Source organism: Hipposideros armiger, unplaced genomic scaffold (assembly GCF_001890085.2).
Source record: "Hipposideros armiger isolate ML-2016 unplaced genomic scaffold, ASM189008v1 scaffold_437, whole genome shotgun sequence".
Classification (NCBI taxonomy): Eukaryota; Metazoa; Chordata; class Mammalia; order Chiroptera; family Hipposideridae; genus Hipposideros; species Hipposideros armiger.
The window spans coordinates 447,696-463,347 of record NW_017731787.1 but is presented as its reverse complement, the minus strand read 5'-3'; the positions used below and the strand labels follow the sequence as shown (position 1 = coordinate 463,347).

The 15,652-nt window shown below is 42.8% G+C and overlaps 1 pseudogene; it reads right to left on the bottom strand.

Annotated features, from left to right (window-relative positions):
* Window positions 1–7,296: 7,296 nt before the first annotated feature.
* LOC109394780 (nuclease-sensitive element-binding protein 1 pseudogene) overlaps window positions 7,297–15,652 on the bottom strand; it is a 100,338-nt pseudogene continuing 91,982 nt past the window's right edge.

The following is a 15,652-nucleotide window of genomic DNA, read 5'->3' as shown; positions in this document are numbered from 1 at the left end:
TAAAGACACAAATCCCATCAAATCACTGCCTTGTTTAAAGCCTTCAAAAGTTGCCCTTTTTGTCCATGCAATGGTGGGAGGGGAGGGTTTGTTCACCATCTTATCCCCACTAGGCTTTCAGTAGGAATTTCGTGACTTGGTAATACAAAAGGATTAACAAGACATTCACAGGCGAAACATGAGAAGCACAAAGCAGAATGTTATTTGCTAAATTTCCTGGAAGACTATTATTGATTATTGAGTATTATAACAAAACTAGCATTTGTATGATGTTTAGTTTAATGTCAATTGCTTGGTTGGTGCTTGATAAATGCTTGTTGAATACATGTAATATTTGGTAATGTAAGGGACTTAAATTATATTATCTTGTAATCCTTACAACATCTCAGTGAAAAAAAAATTTCTTAAAGCTTAAGTAAATTTCCCAAGATCATCATCTAGTAAGTTGGGAAGTAACAACTGGTTGTCAGGGCATCTAATGGAAAAATCACATACAGTCCAGATGCAGTAAATTGTAGCATTGGGGAGGTTTTCACACAAGTGGGCTGTGACAGATCAGTAGCATTTGGATAGACCAAAAGTGGTTTGGGAAAGGAATTCTTGGTGAGAGGACCATGACCACAGGAATGGAAAAAGGGACAACATCCTTCTTTCAAAGAACAGAGACGAGATTGGTGTTCTTTAGACAAAGGGGCCCCATGGCTGGAGAAGTGCCATCCAAGGAACAGATTGAACTCAAAGTGCTGACCCTGAACAGCTCCTTTTCAACCCTAATACTTGAGTATCAAATGGGTTCTGATTACATACATCCAGGGCAAAAAGGAAACATGATTACAAAAAGGAAACTTTGATTGTTATCAAAGAGGAGATAGTACATCACAAGCTTCTTTACCCTCAACTGTACAAGCCTCCACAAGACGTTAGTATATGTCCATAATGCTGTGTGTGTGTGTGTGTGTGTGTGTGTGTGTGTGTGTCAGTCCCAAAGTGGGCCACTCTAGTAGGACTAGCAAAAGACCCCTATTTCTTAGACGATGTTGTGTGACTCGCTGGAATTCATAGGCCTCAAATAAACTTTAATTTAAAATTCTAAGGTTATCTGCTTGCAAATCCTTCAATGGATATAAAGTCTCAGTTATGCAAGATGATTAAGTTGTAGTGATCTGCTGTACAACATAGCGCCTACAGATAACAATATTCTATTGTACTCTTAAAATTTTGTTAAGAGGGTAAGTTTCATGTTAAGTGTTATTAACAAACAGACACACAAACACACACACACACACACACACACACACACACACACACACACACACCCCCACAGAGAGGCACAAGGAAACTTTTGGAGGTAATAGACATGTCTACTACCTTGACAGTTTTATGGGTATATGCATAAGTCCAAGCTCATCAAATTATATACATTAAATATATGCAGGGGTTTTTTATATCAATCATCCCCAATAAAGCTGTTAAAACACAAAAAGAAACATGGAGAGATAACACTAGAGAATGTAGCTTTATTATACAAAGACCGGACATGAGGGGGAGCCGGAATTGGAGGCATCCATGAGAAGCTGGTGCTGCCTGGGGCCCTGCCTCTCCTGCACGTGGCCAGGAATGGCAGCCTGCATGTGCTGGACAGTCTGAATGAGTGAGCATGCAGGATTGGTTGAAGCCCATAAATGTTAAAATTGATATTCCACATCAGTTGCATTTACACCAACTTCCACTTCTCAATTTGGAATAATTTCTTCATGTTGAACCAAGGTTTTCCTGGCACTAAATTTTTTAAACTTACCTTTCAGTGATTATATGTCTTATAATTTTTGCTTCTTCTTTATTACCCAACAGTAATTGCACGCAGATAAACAATAGTAGAAACTACAGCTGAGCAAAAAAAAAAGAATGAAATTCACCTGCAATTCTAGCACCCAGAGATAAGTATTGTTAACTTGTTAGCATATATTCTCCCACCATTTTTGAAATAAAAATGAGACCACACTATACATACTATTTTATATCCTGATTTTTTATTTGATAATATAACATTTCTGTGTCAATAAATATTCTTCCACAGCACTATTTTATAGCTGTGCAGTGTTCTATTGTATTGGTATCATCGAGAACCTATTGTTTGAAATCTAAGTTGTCTCCAAGCTACAGCTAAAATAATCATAAATGAAGCTTTGGTGAGTCTTTGTATGCACCTTGAATTACATCCTTAGGGTTCCTGGTCTCCCATTTCCAGCCTTTCCCCTTATCATTCTCTCACTCTTGCTTCTCTTGCTGGCCAAACTGAACTTCTTTGGGTTCCTCAAGCACACCATGCTCTCTCTCCTCTGTGCTTTTGTACACATTCTTCCCGCTGCCTAGAACATTCTCCCCCCACCTGCGATCTCATGTCTAGTTAATCCCTACTCATCTTTCAGACATCACTATCTCAGAGAACCTCCTCTCTCACCCATCATCCACCATCATCATTATCACCACTGACTGGGCCAACTGTCCCTCTTATGGTGGCCACTGTCACCTGCCCTTCATTCTGCTAGAGCAGGAATCAGGTTGTGTCATAATATCCTGTTTCCCTGTCTCTCCCCTTCACCAAGCCGTAATGTCCTCAAGGATAAGGATGATGTCTGTCTTGGTCAACGTACCTGGAACATTCCCTTGCACATAATTAGTGATCTATAAAAATCTGTTGAACAATAAATACAGAGGGTGCCAAAAAATTGTATGCACATTTTAAGAAAGGAAAAAACTGTATTAAAATTGTAATAATATATATCGATAACAAAAGATGAATACAAGTCACGTTTCACTTCTGCAATTACAAGAGGTGCTCAAAGTGGTTGCCATGAGCATAATTTTAATACAGATTTTTCCTTGCTTAAAATGTGTATACATTTTTTTGGCACCCTCTCTATATTCCTAAGAATAACACTGTTGGGTCAACGGTATGGGCTTCTTAAGGTTTATGATCCAGATTGCCAAATTGTTTCCTCAAAAGGCCTTCCCAGTTTCCTCCACTCCCGCAGTGTATGAGCATGCTCATTTCCTCACATCCTGGAGAGCCTTGAAAAAAAATTGAGATTTCCATCCGAGGGGCTTCATTTAGGGAGCACAGACTGGAATGATGTGCAGTGGGTTATGGAAGAGTCTCGGCTCAGTGGGGTATAAACATGAAAGTCAATTTTTTTTCGAGTCACTGCTTTCTGCTGTGTTCTGTTGAAACCCTTTGCCCCATTACTAATGACATTTTGGGTAGAAAGAGAATGTTCCTGTCACTTTCAGTTATTTAAATCTCAGTCCAGCCAGTTTAAAACTCCAAATTCATATCTGATTCAAAACTCTTCCTTCCCCTGAGCCTCAGGAGAATTGTGGCTCTAGAGACCCTGAGATAGGAGGAGCAGCATGGCCTCTTCTGTCGCTTCTGCTCTTCCTCCCTCCCCTTCTGGGTCTAGCTTTCCAGGCTTAGAGGCAGGCAGGAAGGATGGGGAAGCAGGAGGCATCTCAGCAAGGCCAAGGGCCAGTGGTGATGGGGAGGCATCCCCGACCTCGGCCCGCTTCAGCCTGGTCCTATGTGAGGTAGTGGATACTGCTGCAGTGGCACTCTCCATGGGGAAGGTGGGGTGGTGTTTTGGAGCAGTGCTCAACTCAGCCTGGCCTCCTCTCATACAAGGACCCACTCAGAGATGAAGCGGCATTGTCGCCCTTCAATCTGAACTATGGCCCCCAACTCTCTCTTCACTTGTTATGCAACCATCTGGACAGCCCACGGCCGACCCTCCTCATTTCATGCTCCTTTAGATGGAACCACGGGAAAGGCTGTGGGCATCCTCTGGGTTCTCCACGGGCTGATGGAAACTGGAGTGAAGGTACCTCCAGTCCTTTTTCCAGGCCCGCTGCAGCCCCTTCTCCCTCTGCTGGCATGGGCCACTGGCACGGGCCTCTTACAGACATCTCTAGACCACAAGTAGCCAGTGGCCTCTGTGATCACATATGTCTCCCCACGGGGAGAAAAGGGAACTGCCCCTCACCTCAAACACTGTAAGGTTTGCAGCTCGGATGCTGTCTCCCCATATTCCGCAGTCCTCTTTTTGTATAAACAAGAGTGAAGGAACAGGGGTCAAGATGGCGTGCAGGTTGAAGGTGGCAGGCTGGTTCTGCAGCCTGTGGTTTTAAACCACACTGTAGTATTGCCAGGATGCATTGGCTCTGCTCCTGGGCAGCTCTCTTTAGAGTGCAGGGTTCCTCAGTGCCTCTAGTCCACTGCTTTGGTTTGGACTTTGGCCACCATTCTGGAACACCAGACAAATCTCCATCATCACATTGTTGCAGCTGTGCCCAGTCATGGTCCTCAACAGAGTTTTTATAATAATTGCAGAACCAGATTGCACATGGCTATTTCTTGTAGCAGCATTTGGTAAAAGCAGAAAGTGAAACCTGGCAATTTGAAATTAAAGGAGAAACTAGCCAAATAAAGCAAGAGAGACAGAGGCCAGAACCCTGTGATGTGGGAGTGGGGCAGGGTGAAGGGTAGACAATGAGGAGAGTAAGCATTCTTGTGCCTCCAGGGGCCTTTAGGGTCAGGAGACCTCTCTGTCCAGTCTTGTCCATTGTCAAAGGCAATCAGACATGTCTGCAAAGCAGAGAGTTGGGGAGAAAGGGGCCCCAGTGAAACCTTCTCAACCTTCCTCAATCCTCCAAATGCAAATGTCACATTCAATTAACTGACCTGATGATCTGGCTGAAGCCCCTCCCTCCTCACTGGTACTGGCGATAATCATCCTATGGTCACTTCCCACAGCCTGAGCTTTTATAGGCTGATTGGGTATCAAAGGAGGCCGTGCAATGGGAGAAGCTGGCCAGGGATAGATTCCAGCCCCCAGCATCCATGGGCAATCGGAGCTTGGATAGGGGCTCTGTGAATCAATCACAGTGAGAAGGGTCCTCTCCCTCCAAGCTCTCTCATGTTGTCTGTTGAAATAAAACCCCAAATATCACAATTACAGTCTGGGAGCCTTGGGATTCATTAGTTTCGGCTTCAGCAGCATTGATTTCTTGTTGAGTAATTAGCTCACTAGAGCTCCTGATGGCATACTTGCTCTATTTACATAATTAAGACATAAATCTTGAGCCTGGATAGTAGCCAGGACACTAAGGACATTGGACACTAACAGCAGCAGGTGCTTCAAAGCTTGTAGCCCCAGTTCCTCACTCTCACCAGCTGGTCCTATTTGCCTCAGCAACTTCAATGGGCTAAGAAGCTATTCTTACAGACATATTTTTGAAGGTTTATGCCAAGGAGATCAATCCACTTAAACTAGACTTACAGAGAAGCTGTAATGGTTTCAAAATGAGCTCACAATTTCTTGCTTTTAAGGAATAGAACGTGGCAGAATTGATGGTATGCGATTTCCAGAGCTAGTTCAAAACTAATTCTCTACCTCTCTCTCTCTCTCTCCCTCTCTCCCCCTCTCTCCCCCTTTCTCTCCCTCTCTCCCTCTCTCCTCTCTCCTCTCTCCTCTCTCTCTCTCTGTCTCAGATTGCTTGTTCGGGAGAACCCATCCACCATGGTGTGATGATACTCAAGCAGCCTGTGGCAAGTCCACATTAAGGGAGAAACTGAAGCCTTTGATCAAGAACAGGAGGGCCAGCTGAGTGGCTCAGTTGGTTAAGAGCTCACTCAAGAGTGCGAGCTGTGAACAACAGTGGTTCGAGTCCCAGCCCGAGCTGAGCTGCCGCTGAGTTGCCAACAGGTGGCAGAATAGCTCAGCTAAAACAAACAAAAAAAGAACAGGCACCAACTGGCCAGCCACATGAGTGAGCCACCTTGGAGGTGGATCCTCCGCCTTCCGACAAGCCTGCAGACAATACGGCCCTAGCTGACATGTAGATGATGATCTCCTGAGAAAACCCAAGTCAGAACCACCCGACTAAGCCACTCCCAAATTTATGTCTCACAGAAACGGTGAGGATAATAACTGTTTATTATTGTTTTGTGCCATCAAGTTCTGAGGTAACTTGTTACTCACAATAAATCATTAATAAAAGAGCATACTTCTCTTTCCAGTTCTGCTTCTTCAGGAAAAAAATGGTCTGATATCAAGACCAAGGTAGCTAAAAATGTTCATATTTTGCGACCCAGCAATTTCTCTTGCAAGAATTTATCTTATAAAAATATATTAAAATGTAGAGACACGCAAATTTGCCAAATACTTGCACAGATGTGTTCATTGCAGCATCCTTTGTAATAGTGAAACTGAAAACATTTAACATTTCCATTAATAGAGTCCAAATAAATAAATTATGAAGAAAAGCTGAATAATTCTATGCAAGCATTAAAGAAATTGAATTAGTAGTAAAAAATATATTTCTGCATGTAAAACCCCAAGTCCAGGTGGTTTCACCAGTGAGTCTACCAGCAATTTATGGAAGAAATGTTTGAATCTTTATACAATCATGAGGAATAAAAAATAAGAGAACACTTCCCAATTTAAGTATAACTTTGATACCAAAACCCAACAGAAATATTAAAAGAAAAGAAAATTAAAAGTAAATCTCACTCTTAAACATATATGCAAAAATTTTCAAAAACGATGTTACAAACCAAATCTAAATGTATAGAAAGATCTATAGCATGAACAAGTTGGGTTTAATGCAGAAATGTAAAGCTGAGTCAACATTAGAAAAGTCAATCAAGGTAATTTATTTTATTAATAAAAGAAGAGGAAAAATCATAACAATCACAGTAGATGTGGAAAAATCTTTTGATAAAATGCAACATTCTTTTATAATTTAAGGAAGAATCACTTAGCTGAATAGAAATAAGGTGCCCTATTATTATTTTTATTATTATTACTTAAGACCTTTATTAAGCGGTGTTTGCAATTTGTTGACTTTTTTGAAAAAAATCATGTTGTAAATTTTTATTACAAATTAAAAATGAGGTTCTTAAAAATCTCAACTTGACCAGAGATAAAAACAGTTTTAAAACCTTTAAGGATGTATTGAGAAAAAAAAAACAGGCTAAAAAATCTATTAAAAAACCATATTTGTCATTACCAAAAGAGATGTCTTTAGATAAAAATAATAAAAAGCCAAAGCAGCATAGACATTACAGGTAGTTCTAGTTATCTGGTCAATGAGCAAAGAATAACAAGCACTGCAGGTCTTCAGCTCCAATCTTTTGTTCATTTTTTATTGCTAGAATTTCATATTCGTTTCTTCTTGTTGGATGACTAGACCAGATGATGGTAGAGATGGTAAGCCGGCGTTTACTCAGCCCTGCCCTGCTCAACCTCGGTAGTGGTTCTCAGCTAGTAAATCAGCTGCTTTTGTCTCTTTGCCATCTTGTGGTTTAAGGTTTTCTGGGCATCTGGGAGGGTACCAGTGTTGAGGTAGCTGCTAACCTTGGGTCTCCTCTCCTTCATTTCCCTTATCTTCTGCACTGCTGTCCTCTGTAGGCTGTGTTCAGTGAGGAGGGCCCCTGCGGAATGGCGGTCTAGAACCCCGGTACATATTTTGTCTTACTGGCCTACCTTGTTCTCCTGCACCCTGGCCATCAGCACCTTCCATCCCTTCTCCCCACACAGGAGGGTTGGAATATTGTGGTGATGCCCATAGGGTCTCCACAAATAGTAAGGTCGACAATGTGGCATAGAGTAGAGCCAGCGCTGTTGGGCCTGCCTTTGGGGCATTCTCCCATCCCTCATTCTTTCCCCCACTCTCACCGTGCTGGTTACTCTGCCGGTAATTGCACAGAGGACCCCTACCATGTGCGTAGCACCTATAATGGTTGCCTTCTGCATATTGACTGCCTTGCACTGGAACTCCATCATGAACTGTAACATTTGCTCTCTCCCCACCCTTTTCTCCTTTAACAACACCAAATTCCACAGTCTCTCCATCTCCTATACTGCTAGGGTATTTGCTAGGGTATTTTGGCAGTCTGGACTTTAGTAGGTTTGCTGGATACAAAGCTAATATTTCTTAAATGATATTTTTGTATACCAGTCATTAACAGAAAATAAAATTTGTGGAAGACATTTCATAATAGCATAAAAAAATATCAAGTACCTAGGAATTCAGCTCTCTTGCATTAAGCCAGACATTAAAGAGTTTCACAAGAAGGTAAATGAACAGCAATTTCTGTGCTTTGAATTTTCAAATAAATTTGGGGAGCATTAATATCTTTGCAATATTGAGTCTTCCAATCCATGAGTTCAGTATATTCCTCCATCTATTTAAGTCTTATTCAATGTCTTTAAATGAAGTTACGGTTTTCTTTGTAGAAATCTTGCCCTTAAATATTTCCTAAGTACTTGAAAGTTTTTGATGCTACACAGAATATTAAAATGACATGTACTCAAGGGTCATGATTTAATACAATTAATAACGTTTCCTGCTTAATAAAGGACATTCTTAAATGGAACTGGCAATTTTTAAGCTGTGGTACACTGTGGTGAATGATACAAAGACTACGAGTATAGTCTGGTGTCACTGCCTTGATTCCTGTTAAGGCATGAGCAGTTTACCACCATTGTTTTGCACTATCAGTTCAAATGTAAGCTCAGCAAAAAAGATCAAATAATGTCTTATGAAAAGTTTTGACCTCGTGCATCCTCAAAAAGGTCTTAGAGATCCCTAGAAGTAGCAGACTACATTGCTGTAGAAAGTGCATACCCACAGGCACCGGGACACACCTAGAGGAATATTTGCAGAACATTGCTTCTAGCAGCCCCAAATTGGAAATAACCCCAAAGTTCATCAACTGTAAAATGAATAAACAAACTATACTCATCAATGGAATACTATATAGCATTGAAAATGAAATAGCTACAGCTACACAAACCAGTATACAATGATACCACAACAAAGGCAGCCAAACTGACGGCTTGTAGAGGGTACATGTGAGAGCTCAGACGTTACAAGGAGAGAGAACGGGCTTTATTCTTCTTAGATCCACCAACAGCCAAGGTTCCAACAACAGAGCACCAGATTTCCATGTCATTGGGCCTGGGCAGAAAATCAAGGGTTTTGTGGTTTGGGGACAGGTTGGGGGAGTTCAGCCAGCAGATGGCTTGGGCAGGGGCCCTAACTGCCTGGGTTGTGTAGTTCTAGAAAGGAGAACCTGCCCGATTCTGGAGCTCCTCGTGGTCTAGAAGGGGACCTGCCCTGGTGGAATTTCTCCAAGTACCTTCTATGGGAAGCATCCTCCTCAAACCTAAACAGGAGGGGAGGAGGGGGAAATAATGACCAGTTCGATCATCTCTGGTTTAAAAAAGCAGAAATCATTGTGTGTTCTACCACTTGTCAATTTGACACCGCTGATAGAAACCCCAACAACCTGCCCTGTCTAAAGCTGTACTTAAGATACGATCAATGAAAATTACTTTGAAGTGTATCAAGAAATAAGTCGGTGTTATGGGTTCAGTTGCATACCACCAAAATTTGTACGTTGAAGTCTTAACCACCAGTGCCTCCGAAGTGACCTGATTTGGAGATAGAGTCATTACAGAGGTCATAGAGTTAAAATCAGGTCATTAGAGTGGGCTTAATAGTTTTACGACTGGTGTCCTCATAAAGTGGGGAAATTTGGACACAGACACCAGAGGGACAACAGTGTGAAGAGGCACAGGGAGAAGACAGCCATCTACAAGCCAAGGAGAGAGGACTGGAGCAACAGGTCCTTCCTTCACCTCACAGCCCTCAGAAGGAACCAACCTTGCTGACACCTTGATTTTAGACTTACAGCCTCCAGAACTGTGAGGGACAATACATTTCTGTTGTTTAAACCACCCGGTGTGAGGTACTTTGTTACAGCCCTGAGAAACTAGTGCAGTTGGATTGATGGACGTTCAGGGGTTTGGAAAGATAAACAGATATGTAATAAAACAAGTATAGTCAAATGTTAATGATAGGTAGAATCGAGGTGCTGAGTTTATTATGGGCGTTCACTGTAAAATTCTTCAACTTTGCTGTATGTTTGAAGTTTTTAAATGTTAGGAGGAAAAGAACATTACAAAATGTTCTCTTAGAACAAAGAAAGTCAACTCTGTTACAAATAGTAGTTACATTCCTAGAAGTCCCATGACTAGACAGTTTTACAGAAAAGATCAAATCGCTTCAGATGAGCAATCGCCGCAGTAATAATGACATTTAAAGCACACACACACACCCCACATCCCTACATGTTGCCTTGGAAATTCCACTTTGAAGATACTGTCTTATAAAAATAAAAATACCAGCATGTAAGTATATATTTGCTTATTTCACTATTGTTGTCATGACAAAAAGAGAAAACTGGAAACCACCTGACTGTCGAGCAATAGGGGAATGGTTGACTACATGATGGCTCGTCTGTGGAATTACTGTGTTGCTGTTATTTGAATGAGGTAAATCTATATTGTTTTTCTCCTATTCTTAGCCTCTGCTCTATGCTATGTCTCAAGAAAATCTGTATTATAACAACTATTTTCACTTTTATAACAAAGGACGAATAAAGATGTGGTTTTAAAACATGAAAGAAACAGGTCATCTCTCTGCTGATTCTCTTACTATGCACAGGTCACCTTACCCTCCAGGCACATTCCTGCACCCACAGTCATTTAGGAGAAGGAGGACAGCACCCAGAGCTGGCGGGGGCTGCTTGCTCTGAGGTTAGATGCTTGAAACGAGGAAGGCGCCTCGAGTCAGTCCAGGAAGGCAAGCTGAAGGATGAAATATGCCCATTAGCTCCTCCTGACAGCAGACCAACAGTGGGAATGGAAACAAAGCTGGGGTTCAGGTCTGGTGAAAAAATGAAATTTGTTCATTGAAAACCCTGGTCTTAGAAAGCCAGCAGAACAAGGAACAGAAGGTGGGTACATGAGTAGGAAGATTCTAGAGTCATAATAACCTGGGTTTGGAAATTTTGGCTGCTCCACTACGTGTAAGGTTAGGAAGATGCCTCATTTTTTTTTTGTCTTTTGTAAAATGGCAATAATGATATTTACCTCCAAGTTTGATGAGAGGAGTAGATGAGTGATGTAATAACATACATACTGTAGATGCTCAACAGTGACAATTGTTGTCATTATTGCAGTGTTTTCCTAGTCTTCCCTGGAGATGAAAAGAGAGGGAGAAACTTGCTTGTGCCCTCCTTTCTCTCTGCTCCACAACCTTGGAACCTCCTTCTGTTTCTTCTTCTGTTATTATCTCTGCATGCAACTGAGGAATGCAGCCCTTAGACAGCTCAAATGGCAGGAAGCCAGGGAAAGAACCCATCACAACAGTGTCCTGATAATAACTGGTCTTGACTCATTTATGCAAATGGTTTGTGTGTGCACTGTGCCAGTGGAGACATCAGGATTTGGGGACCAAGTTTCAGTGTCTGGTCTAGAACTAGGGTCCAATTGTTGTGTGTGTGTGTGTGTGTGTGTGTGTGTGTGTGTGTGTGTATTAAATGCCATTATTACTGTGGTATTTGCTTATCTGAAGCTATTCTGATTCCCAATCCCCAAACATTGGTGCTAATGCCTTATGAGACATATGGGTTTGGGGGTGAGTTTGGCTGTGTCTTAATCAGTTCAGGCTGCTATAATAAAATACATACTGTAAACTGGCTGCTGATCAAAAACAGAAATTTATTTCTCATGGTTCTGGAGGCTAAAACTCCAAGATCATAGTGCCAGCATGGTCAGGTTCTGGTGAGAGTTTACGTCCAAGTTGCAGACAGCCAACTTCTCCTGTCCTCACATGGCGGAAGGAGAGAGAAGGAGAAGTTCTCTCCTGACTCATAAGTGCACCAATCCCATTCAGGAGGGCTACACCCTCAAGGCTTCATATAATCCTAATTACCTACCAAAGTTCCCACTTTCTAATATCATCACATTGGGTGGTAGGGTTTCAACATATGCATTTTGGGAGGATGCAAACATTCAGTCCACAACAGGCTGGAAGGTTTTTCCCTTCCTTTTTTGTTTTCTGTTAGCAACAAGAGCTGCTCCCATAGCCAGGCTCTGTCTCATCGTGTTTGGAGAGGTATCCTCATCTGAAAAGCATTGGAGGTAGTCCCCGCAGCCCTTGAAGCCACCCGCTGCCCCTCCACCCACCAAAGTGTGGCCTAGTCTGTGGCTTGGGAAGAGCACAAAACCAGGCCAGCCAGGGATCCCAGGACTTGAGTAAGAGCAGGCAGGAGTGCAAGGGGAGGTAGATAGACACCTGGGCAGGGTGAGGATTGGGAGACAGGACAAAGGGGGAAAGAGGAAGCTAGAAGAAAGAGTGGGGCAGTGAGAAGAGGAAATGGAAAGAGAGAAGAGGGGGAAGAATGACAAAGCAAGGAAGAAGCAGAGTGGGAGAGAAGGGCAGAGATGACAAGAAACTCACTAATAAGGGAACCCCACTCACTGCTTTCAGGACCAGATTTAGTGAGTTTCTGGGCCACTGCTCACTCAGGCCTGGCTGACACCGGACAATGGTTTTCCTGGGGGGTGATCCAAGCCGAGCCGCAGAAAATAGAAGCTATTCTAATAGTAATGATAATAATAAATAAAACAGCTAATGTCGAGGACAATTAAGAGTGAAAGAAAAGCTCACAGCCATGAGAGAGAAGCCATTCCACTGCCCACTTGACTTCAGTTAGTGTCTAGTAAGGGAATTTTACATTCTTGGAAACAATATTTTCACACTGGAAGGAGCCTCGGGCATCTCAGAGGCTCTCAACCCCCTCATTTTACAGAGAAGTCTTAGAGAAGTTAAATGATTTTCTCAACACCAAGTTAGTGACAGGATCTGACCCTGAAGTCTTGCCTCCCAATGTGGGAGGTAACCACATATTGCCGAGAGCCTGGGGTTTCTAGAGCTGGACAGCTCTGAGCTCTAATCCCAGCTCTCCCCTCAGCCCAGCAGGAGAGACTCCTTCTTTTAGAATCTCCTCTCTGGGAAAGGTTTTGAGAACTACTGCAATGCAAGACCAGAATCACTTCTCCCTTAAGTGTAGCGGGATTCCGTGGTAGCCTCCTTTCCTGGTACTAGATATGTCATAGAGCAAGAACTCTGCATTAGCTGGAGATCCCAAGAAGCCTCAGTTCAAAGCCTGGCTCTCACTACACGGGGAAACGTTTTAGAAAGTATTCTGCTCCTCACAGCAGGGACTTGAAATTTTTGCCCCATATGTGGAGCCATGACAGTGATTTCTTTTTCTCACTCACCCCAGGTTCATGCTTCTTCCTTCTCCATTCACCCTACTGTATAAACCTGCACTATCCCTTGTGGTAGCCACTAAGGTGGCCATTTAAATTTAAATTCATTAACATGAAATAAAATTTAAAAGTTAGCTCTGTACCAGTCACATTTCGAGTGTGACCTGTAAGCCAGTGGCTACCATATTGGACAGCACTGTATAGAACGTTTCCATCTTTGCAGAAAATGTTATTGGCCATTGACAGTAAAAGGCCCACTTCTGTAGTTTTATTGTTCCCTGTATGTTGGTCTTACTGTTGCTACCAAAAATTGCTGTAAGCGCAGATCCCCGGGCATGAGGATAGCATCACTTCATGTCCCTGTCTGGCTGCTGGGGGCTGCACGGGCGGAGGAGAGGGAGTGTGTTCCTGTAGAGCCCCTGTTGAGTGAATCCAGAGCAGCAGATTAGTACAAAAGGGTGACTCCACCCCGCCTGCAGGTGCTGACTTGCTGGTCTCTTTCCTCACCGCTCTCGCTCACTTTCTGTGCTATTCCCTGGTAACTACAGGCTAAATGGCCTGAACAGCGCCTTAGGCTCCAAGGTCCTGCTGCGTTGAGCTGAGCATGGGGATTCATTGCCAAATTCCAAATTGGCTCAGCCCTCCAGTCATGATTTCTCCATATGCACCATGACTTCAATTTCCAATTCAATATATATGCTAACAACAAGGCAACAATCACAGCGACCTGCAAATTGGCACCCAAAGAGAAAAGGCCCAACTCAGGTTTTCCAGGCAATTTTGGCTTCTCCTGAAAGGAAGGAGAAGGAGGGACAGGAAGGAGGAAAAGCGTGCTCCTTGCTTTCCCAGAAAGTGCAGTTTATTTTGCCCATCGAGTGAAAGGAAACAAGACGAGTTGGTCAGACCACAAACTGGAACTTGAAATGGCCTCAATAACAACGAGAAATCTGCTTTGAAGCAAGGAGCTCTTGTGCTCCTAGAGATGCCATCTTTTCTAGGGGGAATGGCCATGGGCCAGGACCAGGGGCAGACATCTCTCACCTCATTTCACTATTTTTATTCTTCTGCCAACATTTTTGTCCATGTTTTGTCAAAATCTTTTGCGCACCTATGATGACTCAGGTACTCTGCCAGACACTGGGAGCCTAGAAATGAAAATAACCTGGTTCCAACCCTCACTGAGCACATGGTCTTGCACAGGGGACAGGCTCAGCCTCAGTTTCTTTGTCCATAAATCGAGGGCATAATGAAGGGAAATCTCTGAGGTTCTTAAAGGCTCTAATGTCACATGTTTCTATGACACTCTAATGGGGATTAACATGGAAAGATGTTCTTTTTCTCCTAAGCTGTCTTTTCTAGTAGCTGGTAAATAATGCATACACTTTTGTGGTGTTGCAAGGCTGGCCCAACTATCCAATTTTAGAAACAAAGTAAACTTCAATTGCATGTCTATAACCAGGAATCTGGCTCTGATGTAAGGTGTGCATTCTGCTGAGCCTGGGGTAGGCAGCGGTGAGGCCCCAGCTCACTCCCTTTTAGTCTTCAGGGGTCTGCCCCATTTCAGGAGCAATGCTGTGCAAGAAACTCTGTCTACTTGGGCATCATCTGTGCATTTCTACTTAGAAAGTTGTTTGTCTATGCCGTCATAGTTGTTCCAAACCCAGTGTCCAGCCAGTTTGCTTCTGCCCAGCAGCTTAGAGGTGGTCTCTGTTCAGGACACGTCTCACCTGGCCAGTGCACCTGAGAGCAGTAAAAGGGCCTTCCAGGATTGAGGGGAAAGATTAGCAGAGCTCCTTTTCTGCTCTGCATAACACCAATTCACTTCCATTTTGTTGTGTAGTTTCAAAAAACTGCAAAAGGAAGGCTGTGCTATATAGCACAGGAGGCAGGAATTTTGGAATTAAGAAAGAAGGTTCAAATCTTGGCTACTTTATTTATAATTAGGCTGAGCCATATGAAGTTGATGACATTTTTCCATTTTTCTACCTACAGAAGGAGAACTTTCATATATTTCAACCTATAGATAAATTTAATCTCTTTGTGTCTCAGTTTGTTCATCTGTAAAATGGGGGTAACGTACTTATTTGGCAGGATTGTCATGAAGTTAAATGAGATGCATAGTAATGTGCCCAGGCAGGACCTGAACATACTCCTTTCATGTAAAAACTGAGTACTCAGCATCTATGAACTAACAGGCTGCTGGATCAAAAACGGCAGCCGTCATTATTGTAATAAGCTGCTTAATAGCAATCTGGTCATCTTTCCTTGTCTTAAGCTGCAGGCCTTGGAGCTGATGGGTCCTGGAAAAAACACATTGTTCCCCAATAAAGTTTAAAAATATATATACATTAAAAAAAAAAGTGGAATGGGAACTGGTGTGGCGAATGACCTGAATGTAATTGGTGTGGTGAATGACCCGGGAGTTCTGCCCTTTCACATCTAGGGGCAGGTCATGCCGTCTAACAGCC